Genomic DNA, 14,965 nt, shown 5'->3' with positions numbered 1-14,965 from the left:
AAGGACCTGGTGACACGGTCTCCGTGAAGTAAAAAGAGTAAGAAAAGTAAAGAAAGAGAAAAATAGAAGTTTAATTATGTGGAGTCTACAAGTGGGCTTGTGGTCTTTCTGCATAGTTGTTAAGTGGGCTTCTTTCTTGAAGGAATTACACATTAGAATAGCGAGATAATTTTGGGCCATTCGGGTTTGGGCCTTGTGAAACTCGTGTGTTCTAGTTCCACTTGTATTAGGATTATGCATAGTATCAGGCGGTGTGTAAGTATATAAATATTGAGCAAACAGGTATAGAGAAAATAGAGACTAGGGTTGTAGCGTGGAGAGGCAGTCGCATGTGACATTTTTGTAGCTTTTATCCATGACGGTATTGTAATTATTTTTTTCTCTATTTTATTTGTTTAGTTTAATTCTTAGTATTTTTTTTGTGTTTTTTTTTTCAATTTCTATAAGTAGTTAAATTTATAATTAAGTTTGAGGATGAAACTTTGTTAAAGATTATTAATATAATTAATGTGATTTAATTTTTCCCACAATACTTGTTCATTAATGATTTAAATTGTTGACTAAGATAAGATTCTAGATATGAGTTCAATCATATTTTTCTCATGATTTAGGATTTATTTTAATTAATTGAATGCTTGGTTTATTATTTCTTGATTTTTAGAATTGGATATCTCTTGTAATTTGTTTGTCAATAGATACAATTGATGATTTGATTTTATACCTAGGAAGCAAAGAAGAGCATGCTTTATATTTTTAAACATAATTTTTAATAGATAATATTTTCCATATAGCAAGATTGATTTCTAGATTATCATGTAATGTGTTGAGAAAAATTAATGATCATAAATATATGCTGATATGAATTAACAAGGCGGATTTCAAAACCTTAATTCCTTTCTCCTTATTGTTTAATCTCTTTACTGCTTTATATTATATCTTTTGCTTAGTTTAATTATTTTCTTAGTTTATTTTAATTTCAAAACAATCAATTTTTATTAAACTAGATTAGGATTAATTTGGTTAAGAGTTAACTAATTTTCCTACGTTTATACAATTCCTTATGTGTTCGATCTCGTTCTTGTGAAACTATACTTCGGTACGGTTCATACACTTATAAGTACTTTAAAATTTCTCAACACTCACAAACATAAATAATTAAATCATATATGGCATATAAATTAATATGTCACCATTCGCATAAAATCAATCATAATGGAGATTGTGATATGGTGACAAAATGGAAAACTAAATGAAAATTATTAGGGAAAAACTACAGTGGGGAAACCTTCCCTAATGAAGAAAATTTACTATGATAAGAGAAGTTTTATAGTTAAGGGAAAACTTTTTCCTACACTTTTATTTATTTATTTATTTATTTTTTATATAAGATAAAAATTCTACTCTAATCTAATCTAAGTGTATATGTGTGTGAAGTTCCTTCCTAGAGACTTGATCCTCAACCTTTGCCCCCCACACTCCACAAGCACTTATACTTGTGGGGTGACCATCACACCAAGGGTGCGCGGTGTTTCCTACACTCTATTGACTCATTGATAACCTATAGAGAAAAATTTTCATTGCACCAAAAGCATTTGAACTTTTCAATCATATGAGTTGCTTCTATGGATGATGCATTTGTGATCATGATTGGAACCTATGACTAACTTTAATATCCTTTTGAAGGTTTACTTCACAACAATAAGTTTGTGGTAGGTGCTATAACTTTAACTTCTTCACAAACCAATCTTTAGATTTTATTAAATGTCTTCAATATGGTGAAATTGAGAAAAACTTGGTTTCATAACTCTAGCTTTGCAAACAGAGCTTTCTCTCCTCTAAAAATCTATCTTAGGTGAACAATTATAATGTTCCTTTTATATTGCAACAAGTATGACTCGAATTGGACTTGAAACAAACAAGTTATTGAGTATTTTGCATTGCAGATTTTGCAATCCAGGTGGAGTAAACCTTGCAATCGAGCTTGGATTCAAGGTTATCTAAACTTCACTTTTTGAGGCTTAATTGATTGTGAGGAATTAAGGTTAGTGTTGAGGTAACAAAAACATTATTTTCTTAAGCAGCTCTTAAACAGTCTTTGTGTCTTTAATTAGATCTTCAATCACAACTCTAAGACAAAATAAAATTCACAATTTGACACAGTTTATTGAAATTAATACATATGGACCCAAAATAAAACATCATTATGGGGAATTTTAATTGTACTCCGATTATCCCAATAAACTGGTGCTACAATGGTGCTATGTCTTGCATGAGCTAGAAAGACAGATGTTTGGTTGTAGTGTCAGTTAGTGCTTGATATTCCACTTACGTACTAGTGCATGCAACTATAGTCTGCTTTTCATTGTGCTATGATATGAGGGAATCCCTAAGCAAGAAACAAAATCCTACGGTGAAATAGCAATTAGTGGGATCCCTTACCTATTTGGCATCATTGTATGCCAGGAATGTTGATGATGAGTAGAAGAAGAAATGAAGTCCATGGAACAAGGTGACTTTCATATTTCAAAGGATCCTGTGGAGTGTGGACAACAACATAGTGAGATGGCCGTGGCACTGCCATGAATTCATTAACAATGTGTATTACATAGGAGATGTCTGGTTAAGTGATTGTGATCTACAAAATACTTCTAACTAGATGCTTGTAGAGTGTACGTAGCATCGTGAATTTCTCCATCATGATCATGTAAATGACTGTTGTACTCCATCTTAAAGTTTGTAATACAAGCTCAAGAGATGAGGTTGTAAGATTACTCGGCCTGAGCAGGGCCGGCCCTTTCACTAGGCCCATTAGGCAATGGCCTAATCCCCTTAGTGGAGGCTCCAAAATTTTGGAAAAAAAAAAGGGTACTATACATATATAGCGTAAAACTTTAAACTTTGCCCCAATATATCAACAAATTATTTTTGGCCCCTAATGAATCTCGTAAAAAATAAAGAAATAAATAAAATCTGCTCCATCCTTTTGACCCTAGAACAATAGGAAAATCTTCTGATCTAAACAAAATTATTTGTCCCAAAAATAAAATCATTTAAACAAAATAAAATTAACTAAAAGATTTGTTTAAAACAATTACAAATCAAAAACCCGAAATCCCAAATTTTTTTACCCATATTGTTTCTCTCTCTGTCTTGCTCTCTTAGCTTTGCCTTAGCAATTTGCATAATCTCATTCTTCCTCTCCACTAGTCACTACTGACCCAACTTGAATCCCTTCCGTTGGTGGTTTGGCATCGCACCTCCACTTCCTCTCCGTCTTATCTATTGACTATTGTTCACACTCACACACTAGTAGAATCGGCTGAGGTATGGTCTTCTCCTCCCTAATATGAGTTTCTTTTCCTCTCTTCTCTGATCTAAGATCTGATATCTCTCTCTTTGACACACTCTCCCTCTACTGCCGCTAGTCTTGACTCTTGTGTTTTGGGTTCATTGCTTTTTAATTAATAAGGTATTCTAAATCTGGGTTGTGGTTAACACTGTTAATAAACTTGTGGGCTGACATTTTGGTTTTACTATATGTTTTTTTAATCATGCGTTTTATTTTATTTTTTACAAAATGAAATATAATACTAAAGGTTTATCAAAAAAAAAAAACTAAAAAAAAAAAAGGTCAGTTTGCATTATTTTATTTTTTACAAAATGAAATATAATACTAAAGGTTTATCAAAAAAAAAAAACTAAAAAAAAAAAAGGTCAGTTTGCATGTTAAAAAAGAGATGTTAGAGAACTTGAATATAAAATTTTAATTCGATAGTTTGCATCAAAATTTAATAAAATATATTATGATATAAATATATTAATTTTATTAATATAAAAATATAAAAAAGGTATATTATTTGTTTGTTTGTTTATTTATTTATTTTTTTAATGGGAAAAAAGGCCTGTTTTAATTGTAGGACCCCAAAATATCTAGAGCCAGCTCTGCCTGAGTGAGACAATAGCCTTCAAACGATGAGGAAACATCAAGGCGAAGGAGTAGTTGAGGGGCTTTAGGTCTTTAATCTTGAACTGTTGTCCAAGGAAGTGCTTAAGCTTCTGTCTTCTGAATGAACATGTCATCAACATACAATAAGATTAGGATAATACCACGATTAGTGTGTAGAATGAACATGTTTGAGTTGTCGGACTTGGATGTGAATTGCAGCTATGCAATGGTGGAGCTAAAATTAGTGTGCCTTTAATTTTTCTTCTTCTTCAGGTCATCGTAATAAATTTCTTTCTCAATTCTTCAAAAAAGAAAAACAATACTGCAATGTATATTGAGCAAAAATAAATGAAAAAATTGCTTCGTTCTCCAAAGGAAATCATTGTTTTTCTTGTATAATTTAAGATACGTTAATTAGTACACGATTGCACTTGTTAAAGAGGAGTTGAACGAGTCTTACTTTATTGAGAAATAGCAAAAAAGAAAAAGAAAAAAAAAAAAAAAAAACTCATTTAACTGAATCCAAAAAAAGAAGCTGATTGATTACAATACAAAACTTAACGTTAACCAATTCATTTTGGCACTTGTTACTTGTTAGCTAGGCTGTGATTGTTTTTCTTCTTTTTATGAACAAATTAAACACGGCACTTGGGTTTTCTTTCCCTCCACTCTAAGCTTCAGTAGTGTTTTACCTCGACCACAAAATGTATAAAAATCGAGAACCACTACCTTCCATTCATTAAAGTTCCAATGATTTTCAAGAAATCCGTATACACTTCTTGCATGACCTTGAAAAAATGAGTGGCTTACAAAAGTTTGAGCCATAAAAATAATTGAGTCACAAACTTATCTGGACTGGAATCGGTTGGTAGAGAAAATTTCAGATGCGTTAATTTTCATGCTCAACTTGCCTAGGGAGTACGTGTCATGGGCCCTCAGACCCAAAATTTGTGGATAACTTGTGGGCTTGGGATGGTAGTTTTAGATCATTATGGGGTCCTCTCCGATCAAGATACCACTGTCAGACAGCTAATGGGACATGGGCTGAATCTAGGTTGGGTTTTTTTTTTGGATTCCGAGTTGGTCTCCGAAAAGGTCTCTACACTCTCTACTGAAGTAACAAGTTCGTCTCCGACAAGGTTTCTAGTTCTACGTGAAGCATTGTCTCAAAATTAGTGTCACAATTTTCTGACTTTATTTTGAAACAAAAATTATATTCTAAACCCTATTTAAGGTTATAACAGATTAAACATTATAGTTCGAAAATTAGCAAATTAATTTTTTTTTTAAAATATATCAAAATAAATCTTATAGTTTTAAAAGTTACCATTTAAACTTTAAGGTTTCAAAAAGTAACAAACTAAATCCTTGCCTTACATTAAACCTTAAACATAAAGTCATTCCTCTTGAATGGGTGTGAGGTTTAATTTGTTATTTTTTAAAACCTTGAGATTTAATTTGTTATTTAAAACTATAGGGTTTAATTTATTATTTTTTTAAACCTCAAGATTTAATTTGTAACTTTCAAAATTAAAGTTTATAATTTATTATACACTCAAAACTATAAAATTTACTTTGTTACTTTCAAAACTATAAGATTTATTTTATAATAAGTGACAAAAGTTTTTCGAATACTTGACTATTCTCTCATGTGTGTAGTTTCCTTATCACATACACATCAAGTAATTATAGAGAATAATTTCTTGAAGTTTAGGGTGACCCCAATATACTGGCTACATTTTTCAAACCTATAACCTCAAGGGTGGCTCTTGCTTTAAGTGAGTTACGCGACTGCCTAAAACCTCCAAATAGAAGAAAGCCTCTAAATTTTAACTAATGAGATTAGTTCTTTGACTAAAAAAAAAAGTTTAGTAAAATGTATAAATTAAACCCCAAATTATAACCAATATATAAGAAAAAATAAATAAAAGAAAACAATTCAGGAAAGAGTGGCCCAAAGGAGGAGTACTATATTACCCCCAAAATATCAACATAGATTATAAAAAAATATATATATATATATATATATATATATATATATGAAAAGATTAGTTCTCTTTGAGACTCAAAAGCTGAAATCTCTCTCTTTCTCTTAATAAAACAAAACAAAACATAAAAATCCAAAAAAAAGAAAAAAAAAGAAAAAAAAAAAAGCTCAAACATTTCTTTTAAAAAATATTTCTTTTTATCTACTGATTCTGCTGTGCGTCACTCTTGGATCCAACCATTCCCTTTTAGGTTTGAGGATTGCCTTGAAAAGTTCTTTCAAATATGTGTTTACTACTGTGCTTTTAACTTGTTTTCTTATTTCTTACTTTACCAGTGTTAGAGTATTTGCACTATCATTACTTTATTTTATTTTTAGAATACTAAGTATTTTTAATACACAAACATGGAGAGAGGGGAGAAGGTCTCATTACCATTACTTTATGTCTTTATCTAATAAGGAATGAATATGTGGTCCAGACGCATTACACGATTCACCACATCCTAACCCTTTTTTATTTTTATTTTTTTGGTTTAAGTGAAATATGTAGGTGGGGGGTTTATGCCTTTATCGTTTTATATTTCTCTTTCTTTTTTAAATAATATAATACTCATTTACTTTGTTGATATACACACACACACATAAAATACACACTAGTTGTTAACAAAAGAAGAAAAAAAAGTTAGATTCTTTTCTAAATGCATGAATAAGTTATAGAATTTTATTAACAATGTCTATTATAGTTGGTTCAATAGAAAGAAGTTTTTGAAGATTAAAAGGGATAAAATCATATATAAGATTGACAATATTACAAAAAAGATTAAGTGGATTGGCCATCATCTATTGAAAAAGAAATGTTAGAGGAACTTAACTAAAAAAATTTAATTAGTAATTTTTTATCTAAAAAAAATGAGAAGGATAGATTTTAATAAAAAAAATTATTTAAGTAATATTTAAAATACTTAAATAAATAGAATGTCTCATTTAATCTTCATATTAGAGCACTTGCATTAGTACTTGAAAATATAGTTTCAAAATTAACAAATTAAATCTTGAATAAAATATAACAAATTAAACCCTATGGTTTCTTTAAAAGTTATTGTTAAATATTAGTTATGATATATTCCATATTAAATATGAATGGATGTAGAAAAAAGAAGCATAAAATAGGAACACAAAAACACTAGGGTTACATGGTTCAGCTTTATAGCTTACGTCCACAGAGGAAACTCTTAAGGGCTACATCTTTATTGTAGGGATAAGGGTCCAAGATCATACATTGGACCTTGGGTTTTATCTGAGGACATTGATAGATCCGAGGAGAGATAAATAGTTATGAGGGATTCTAGTTCAGAGTCTCATAAATAAGAAATGAGTGGAAGGCAGTCTGAGGAGGAATTCCTCCTCGAATATGATAGATATTGTCCAAATGTGTATTCCAACGATGAAGGTAACCTTCATAGAAGCCCCAGTGATAGGGACGTGCCTCATGAACATACAAGAAGGAAGAGAATCTAAAAATATCTAAGGAAAAGCTGCTACCACCGCATTAAATGCACTGCAGCTACTTTTTTAGCCGTATTTATGTGGAGAAAACCCTTGAAGTATGTTGCCTTGGCTACCACAACTCACAGAAAGCCAAAGAGGGTGTTTAATGGGACAGACACTCAAGTAAGGACTCAAATGATCAACAAGTGTAGGATCAGGATGATCCAAGGGGACTATATAATGTAAGAAACTCTCCATAAGGAGGGGATTGGAAAAATATGGAAAGAATACTGTAGCAATCAAAATTGTACTCGTACCCAACTGTTATTGATTTATATGAAAAATACCTTCTCAGACAGTGAATTCATTCAGCTTTATTTTTCTCGTTCTTGCTTGATTATCTTTCAAATCCATATTAGCCGTTGTCAAATTTATTAGGACCTAGTTTTCCAACTCACTCTCTACAAATTTATTGTACTGGGCTCACTGGACCAAGATCCCATACATCTTGGGCTTGGGCTGCAAAAGGTGTCCTTATAATTGGCGCTGTCTATGGAAAGAACTGGTGCGATAGTGAGTGCAACGCCTAACTATGGTAGGATCAGTACCACACCAGACAGAGTCTTTGGGATCCCAACATGGCAACCCTTTTGTCAACCTTGAACGGAGAGATGACTGTGAAGGAAGTGTGCACACCACATATACTAATAGGAGTCAACCACAAGGTGGAAACCATATCTCCCATTCAAAGAGTAACAAGGGCATGCAATTGGAGATTGACCAGTTGAAGAGGAAGTTGCACTATGCACGACGAAGGCGAACCCCCAACAACTCTAATGTTTCTTCTGATAACGAAAGGGACGTCAGTTACTAGCGAAGGTCTTGAACCCTACCCAGAGAATCTTTCTCCTACGAGGAGGAACACTATCGCGAATGGAGAATCAGAAGCCTGCCTCGTAAAGGCGTGGGAAATGATGCTATTAGTAGGGCCTTGAACCAAATCTCCAAGTCACCCTTCACGCGCAGAATCGAGGGGGCGAAACTTCCTTGAAGATTCACTTAGCTCGCTTTCACCATGTACAATGGTAGAACAGACCCTGTGGAGCATTTGAGCCACTTCAATCAGAGAATGGCTGTCCATTCCAAGGATGAAGCCTTGATGTACAAGGTTTTCCCATCCAGTCTGGAACCCATCGCAATGAGATGGTTCGATAGCCTGAGGGTAGATTCCATAAGTTCCTTTAAGGAGATCACCTAGGTATTTGGTTCCCGATTCGTCACTTGTAGCAGGGTTCCTCGGCCCTTGGCATCCCTACTGTCCTTAAGCATGCGAAAGGGAGAGACCCTGAACACGTACTCAAATAGATACTGGGAGACGTTCAACGAAATAGATGGTGACTTTGATGATGTGGCCGTCAGTACTTTTAAGATCTGCCTCCTAGTCGAGCACAATTTGAGGAAATTTTTGATTGGCAAGCCTGTCACCATTGTGCGCCAACTCATAGACCGGATTGATAAGTATAAAAGGATTGAGGAAGATCAGCAGCAGGGGAAATGAAAAGATAAGGTTATCTCTCAGGAGATGAGGGATTTTAGGTCGGACCGATACAATAACAATCGACCACGAAGAGATTTTGCTGGGCAGTCAGGATCTGCCAGTACTTAGACAGTCAATGCTGTGCTTCGAGAATCAGTGCATCAGGTTTTGGAGAAGATTAGGAATGAGCCATTCTTTAAATGGCCAAATAAGATGGTAGGAAACCCCGCAAGGCATAATAAAATCCTTTATTGCAAATACCACCAAGACTATGGACACACCACGGAAGATTGTAAAAGTTTGTAGGACCATCTGGACTAGCTCATTCGTGAAGGAAAGTTAAAGCAACTCTTGCATCACTTTAGTGGCCAGGGAGGCTAGACACACTCATAACCCCAGAGGGATGACTCTTCAAGACCGCCTTTGGGAACGATAAATGTCATCTTTGCTGCTCTAGGGAGGACCGGTTCTAGCTTTTTTAGAGTGATGTCTGTGGCTCGGCTATCTGCCGAGGGCGTTAATCTAGAGTCGAAGAGGGCTAAAGTAGAAATCCAACCGGTTTTGGGTTTCTCAGACGAGGATAAAATCAGAACCATCTAACCCCATGATGATGCTTTGGTAGTCACACTCACGATTAGGGGGTACAATGTGAAGAGAGTATTGGTAGACCAGGGTAGTGGTGTTAAAATTATGTACCCCAAAGGGCCAGATTAGACTACTCGTACAGACTAATTTGGAAATGGTGGAGGTGAATTTTATCGTGATATACGCTTACTCACCCTAGACAGCCATTGTGGCCAAACCTTGGCTTCATACCTTGGAAGCCGTCTCTTCCACTCTGCACCAGAAGGTAAAATATCCGTTCAAGAGCCAGGTTAAGGAGATCCTGGGAAGTTAATCCATGGCCAGGCAGTGCTTGGTGGCTGCCATCTTACATCAGCCTGAAACTGAGTCTTCAACCTCTACTGAAAGGGGCTTATAGTAGTTAAGAGCTCCGGTGTTGCCTGTTAACGGATCAGCCACAGAGGTGAAATGTGAAGATTTGGAAACGGTCATGGTTGGTGATGATTCGGAGAAGTTCTTTTAGATCGGGGCTCAGCTACCTCCTTTAGAAAAGGAAGAGCTGATAGAGTTTCTTAGAAAAAATGTTGACATGTTCGCATGGAATGCTTACGAGGCGCCAGGGCTAGATCTAAGCTTCATCTGTCATCATTTAAACGTTAACTCCTCTGTTACCCCCAAAAGGCAACCACCTTGGCGCTCATCCAAGGATCATTTCGATGCTGTTAGAGATGAGGTGATGAAGCTTAAGCAGACAGGGGCTATCAAAGAGGTATTTTACCCTGAATGGTTAGCCAACACTGTGGTGGTGAAGAAGAAGAATGAGAAATGGTGAGTGTGTGTAGACTTCATAAAAGATCCATTCCCTATGCCTAGGACAGACCAGCTGGTGGATGCAACTGTAGGCCATCCTCGGATGAGCTTTTTAAATACCTTTCAAGGGCACCACTAGATACCATTAGCCCTGGATGATAAGGAAAAAACAGTTTTTGTCACCCCCCATTAGGAACTATCACTACAAGGTGACGCCCTTTGGTTTGAAAAATGCAAGATCTACCTATCAAAGGATGATGACTAGAATGTTTGAACTACAGTTAGGCAAGAACATCAAGGTCTTTATAAACAACATGGTGGTGAAAAGTAAGGTAGTGTCCGAGCATATGGGAGATCTCGGGAACATTTTTGAAATTCTAAGGAAGCACAACCTGCACCTTAATGCTTCTAAATGCTCTTTTGGCGTGGGATCAGGAAAATTTCTAGGCTATATGGTAACTCAGTGAGGAATTGAGGTTAACCCTGACCAGATTAAAGCAATTAATAGTTTACAACCACCTGGGAATCCCAAGGAAGTCCAGAGACTAACTAGAATGACTATTGCCTTGAGCCGGTTTATCTCTCAGTCAGCGAACAGGTGCAGACCCTTCTTCCTACTGATGAATAAGTGGAAGGGGTTTGAGTGGATTGATGAGTGTGCCTTAGCCTTCCAGCAGCTTAAAGATTATCTTTCTCGGCCATCCATTATGTCCAGTTCAGAGATGGATGAGGTCTTATTTGCCTATATTGCTGTGGCCCTTCATGTTGTAAACTTGGTCCTGATATGAGTTGATAGTATCATACAAAGGCCAGTTTATTATGTGAGCAAGTCACTACATGAGGCCAAAGTCCGTTATCTGCCACTAAAGAAAGCCATTTTGGTGGTAGTACATGCTACACGCAAACTCTCTCATTACTTCCAGGCACAAATGGTAATTGTAGGAATGACAATGGGTCAGAATCTGGTCGGGTTTTTCCATACCCGGACCTGACCCACGAGTTTGCCCCAGAAACCCAGACCTGTCCCGTTTGTTAAATGGGTTTTTCTCTTAACCCTAAACCCGCCTCGTCGGGCCTTTACAGGCCCCGCGGGCCCCGTCCCCTCATGCCTAGCCAAGCCCAAAATCAGAAACACAAACTTTAATTTACGATTTTTCGGTCCAAAATCACAAACACAAACACAAATCCAAACACAATCCCAAACATAAACACAGAAATCCTAAACACAAATGTCAGATCTATGGATTTCCCTTTCAAACTCACAAACCAAACATAAATTTTAGATCTATGATTTTCCCTTTCAAAATCACAAACACAAACTCACATTGAGACGAACTGAACCCAGAAAGAAAAAAAAGAAAAAAAAAATGGAGATCGAGGTGTAACGAGGTTGTGAGGCCATGGGTGAGGAAGATGAGAGGGGCAGAGGGCTGTGTGACAGTGTGAGATCGCCAATGGTGAGGACGAAACAGAGTTGAGAGCTGTAGGCTTGTGATCGTGTGGTAACAATATGAGATCGGCGACGGCGACTACTTGTGCTTGACTGCTTGTGGGCTTGTGACTGTGTGAGATAGTGAGTGAGAAAGCTGAGACAGAGTGAGTGACCTAGAGATGTAAGGTTGAGGCGTGAGGCTGAGGGCGTAAATTGAAATAAGATCAAATTATGAGAGACGACTGGGTTAGGGACACAGGGTTTACATTACAACTATATATATAAGGGGTTTTTTTTTTTATAATTTTAGGGTAACCGGGTCATATCCAGGTTGGGTTTCGGATTTTTTTGAAAAACCCGAACTCGAACCCGACTCAGACCCGGACCCGTTTCGGTTTTTTTTTTTTTTTTTTTTTAAAACCCATACCCAACCTTATTCTTTATTGAACCGGGTAAAATATGGCCCATTAGGGTCGGGCTGGGCCGGGTATCCATGGGTCGGATTTAAGTTGCCATCCTTAGATAATTATCCTAACCCAGCTCCTGTTTTGAACTTTGCTTCGAAGTGTTGATTACACGGGGAGGATCACTAAATGGGGCACGATCTTAAGGGCTTTTGACATCAAATACATGCCACACACCTCTGTTAAGGGTCAAGTCCTCATAGATATGGTAGCTGAGTTTATTGAATCCCCGTTGGACGTAGAAAGAGATAATCAAAACATGGATGGAAAATCGGTTTGCATGATCTCCTAACAAGGTTCTTTATCTTGGAAAGTATACGTTGATGGTGCAGCAAATCAGAAGGGGTCCAGAGTAAGGCGAGTTCTGGTCTCACCCGAGATAATTACCATTGAGAAATCACTAAGATTGGGATTCTTGGCCACAAATAATGAAGCTAAATACGAGGCTCTGCTGATGGGAATGATCATGGTTCAAAAAATGGGCGGAAGGGCTGTAGAGGTGTTCTCAGACTCAAGATTGGTCGTCAGTTAGGTAAAAGGGGAGTTTGAAGCCAAAGATAAGAGAATGCAAGGGTACTTAAGTCAGGTTAGATGTTTGCAGTCAAACTTTGAATCTTTCAACCTGTTGCATGTCCCTAGAAGCAAAAACACACATGCTGATTCTCTAGCCATACTTGCAACCTCATCGGCACAAAACTTACCCTAAGTCATCCTTGTGGAAGACTTATGCAAGCCTACAGAGGTGAACAGAGAGGTGGTTCATGTTCACCACGTTAGAGTGGGGTCTAGCTGGATGGACCCCATTGTACTATTCTTGAGAGAGGATATCCTACCTTAGGAAAGGGCAGATCTGACAAAGTACAAAGAAAAGCTCCTTGATTCTAACTATTCGAGGATCAGAAATTATACAAATGCTCCTTTTCTGGACCATACTTGTTATGCATACACCCCGAAACAACGGAGTTACTCCTTAAGGAGTTGCATGAAGGAATTTATGGAAGTCACACTAGAGGCAGATCTTTGGCGCACAAAGCCATCACTCAAGGCTATTGGTGGTCAAATATGCAAAGGGAAGCACAAGAATATGTAAAGAAGTGCGACCAGTGTCAAAGCAATCAAACATACACCAACCAGGAGGAGTCCTCAATCCTCTGTCCAGCCTTTGGCCATTTGCTCAATGGAGCTTAGACATTGTGGGCCATTTCCCCAAGGCAGCAGAAAACAATAGATATCTACTAGTCGGCACAGACTACTTCATTGAGTGGGTCGAAATTGAGTCCTTAGCAAATATTAGAGACGTGGATGCCAAGAAGTTTGTATGGAAGAACATTGTCACACGATTCGGAGTCCCTCGTATCCTTATCTTAGACAACGACTTTCATTTTGATAGCAAATCTTTCAAAAGATACTGTTGTGACTTAGGAATTACAAATAGATATTCTACCCCAGCCTATCCCCAAGGAAATGGACAAGCCGAGACTGTTAATAAGGTCATAATTAATGGACTCAAGAAAAGGTTGGATGATGCGAAGGGAAAGTGGGTAGAAGAGCTGTCACATGTCCTCTGGACATATCAAACCATGCATTGCAGGTCAACCGATGAGACCCCTTTTTTAATGACTAATGGGACTAAGGTTGTTATTACTTTAGAGACTGGCTTCCCAACGTTAAGGACTAACTCATTCAATCTGAGCAGTAATAATGAGCTGTTAGAAAAGAGCTTACACTTTATTGAGAAAAGAAGAGAAAATGCAATGGTTCAATTGGTATACTATCAACTCAAACTTAAGCAAGGTTATGATGCTAGTGTAAAGTTGAGGTCATTAATGACAGGTGACTTGGTATTGAGAAAAGTTCTAGGTACTGCAAAGCATCTAGTGTGGGAAAAGATAGGGCCCAATTAGGAAGGACCATATCATATCACCTCGGTGGTTTGTATAAGAGCATATTTCCTAGAAGATTTAGATGAGCATGTAATACCACGCCCTTGGAATTTAAACAACTTGAAGAGGTATTATTATTAATAAAAGTTTCCTTTATCAATATGTTCATTTGTTGTATAAAGGCATTATATTCCCTGTTATTCTTTCTTTCCAAGTGTTAAACAGAACCTTAGTCATGCCTGAGTTCTTGGACCAAATGCTTTGGGAAAATTAACACTCTATGACATCTTTGTGAGTGTTAAACAAAAGCTTAATCATACCTGAGTCCTCGGATCAGATGTTTTGGGGAAATTAACACTCTACGACGTCTTTGTAAGTGTTAAACAGAACCTTAGTCATGCTTGAATCCTTAGATTAGATGCTTTGGAGAAATTAACACTCTATGACATCTTTACAAGTGTTAAATAGAACCTTAGTCATGCCTGAGTCCTTGGACCGGATGCTTTGGGAAAATTAACACTCTGTGATATCTTTACAAGTGATTAAACAGAATCTTAATTATGCATATCTCCTCAGAACACAAACTTCAGGGAAAACCCACATTCTGTGATATCTATTTGTTTTTCATCAAGTGTCAAAACAAATCTAAGGTCATAACCAACTCCTTGGACTAGTGGCCTTGAGCAAGTTAAAGTCCTTGATCATTTATCCAAGTGTTGGGAGGAATCAAGAATATCTCCCCATTTTTTCATTTTTTACAAAGTTTATTACTTATCTTTATTAGATTCAACCTTCATTGCAGAAGGGTCAATTCAAGGTACAAATATGAGGTAAATGTCTTTGTTGTTGATACT

At 36.5% G+C, this 14,965-nt stretch overlaps 1 long non-coding RNA gene across 1 annotated transcript; it reads left to right on the top strand.

The window, feature by feature from the left end:
• The first annotated feature begins 310 nt into the window (after nt 1-310).
• Nucleotides 311-2,754, top strand: LOC136064550 (uncharacterized). The gene is made up of 3 exons (XR_010626191.1): nt 311-361; nt 1,944-2,041; nt 2,464-2,754. It is a non-coding gene; the product is annotated as an uncharacterized LOC136064550 (long non-coding RNA).
• The last annotated feature ends 12,211 nt before the right edge of the window (nt 2,755-14,965 follow it).

The sequence above is a fragment of the Quercus suber genome, unplaced genomic scaffold (assembly GCF_002906115.3).
Source record: "Quercus suber isolate HL8 unplaced genomic scaffold, Cork oak 2.0 scaffold_706, whole genome shotgun sequence".
In the NCBI taxonomy this organism is placed as follows: Eukaryota; Viridiplantae; Streptophyta; class Magnoliopsida; order Fagales; family Fagaceae; genus Quercus; species Quercus suber.
Note: the sequence above shows the minus strand (reverse complement) of the source record. Positions and strands in the feature narration are given on the sequence as shown.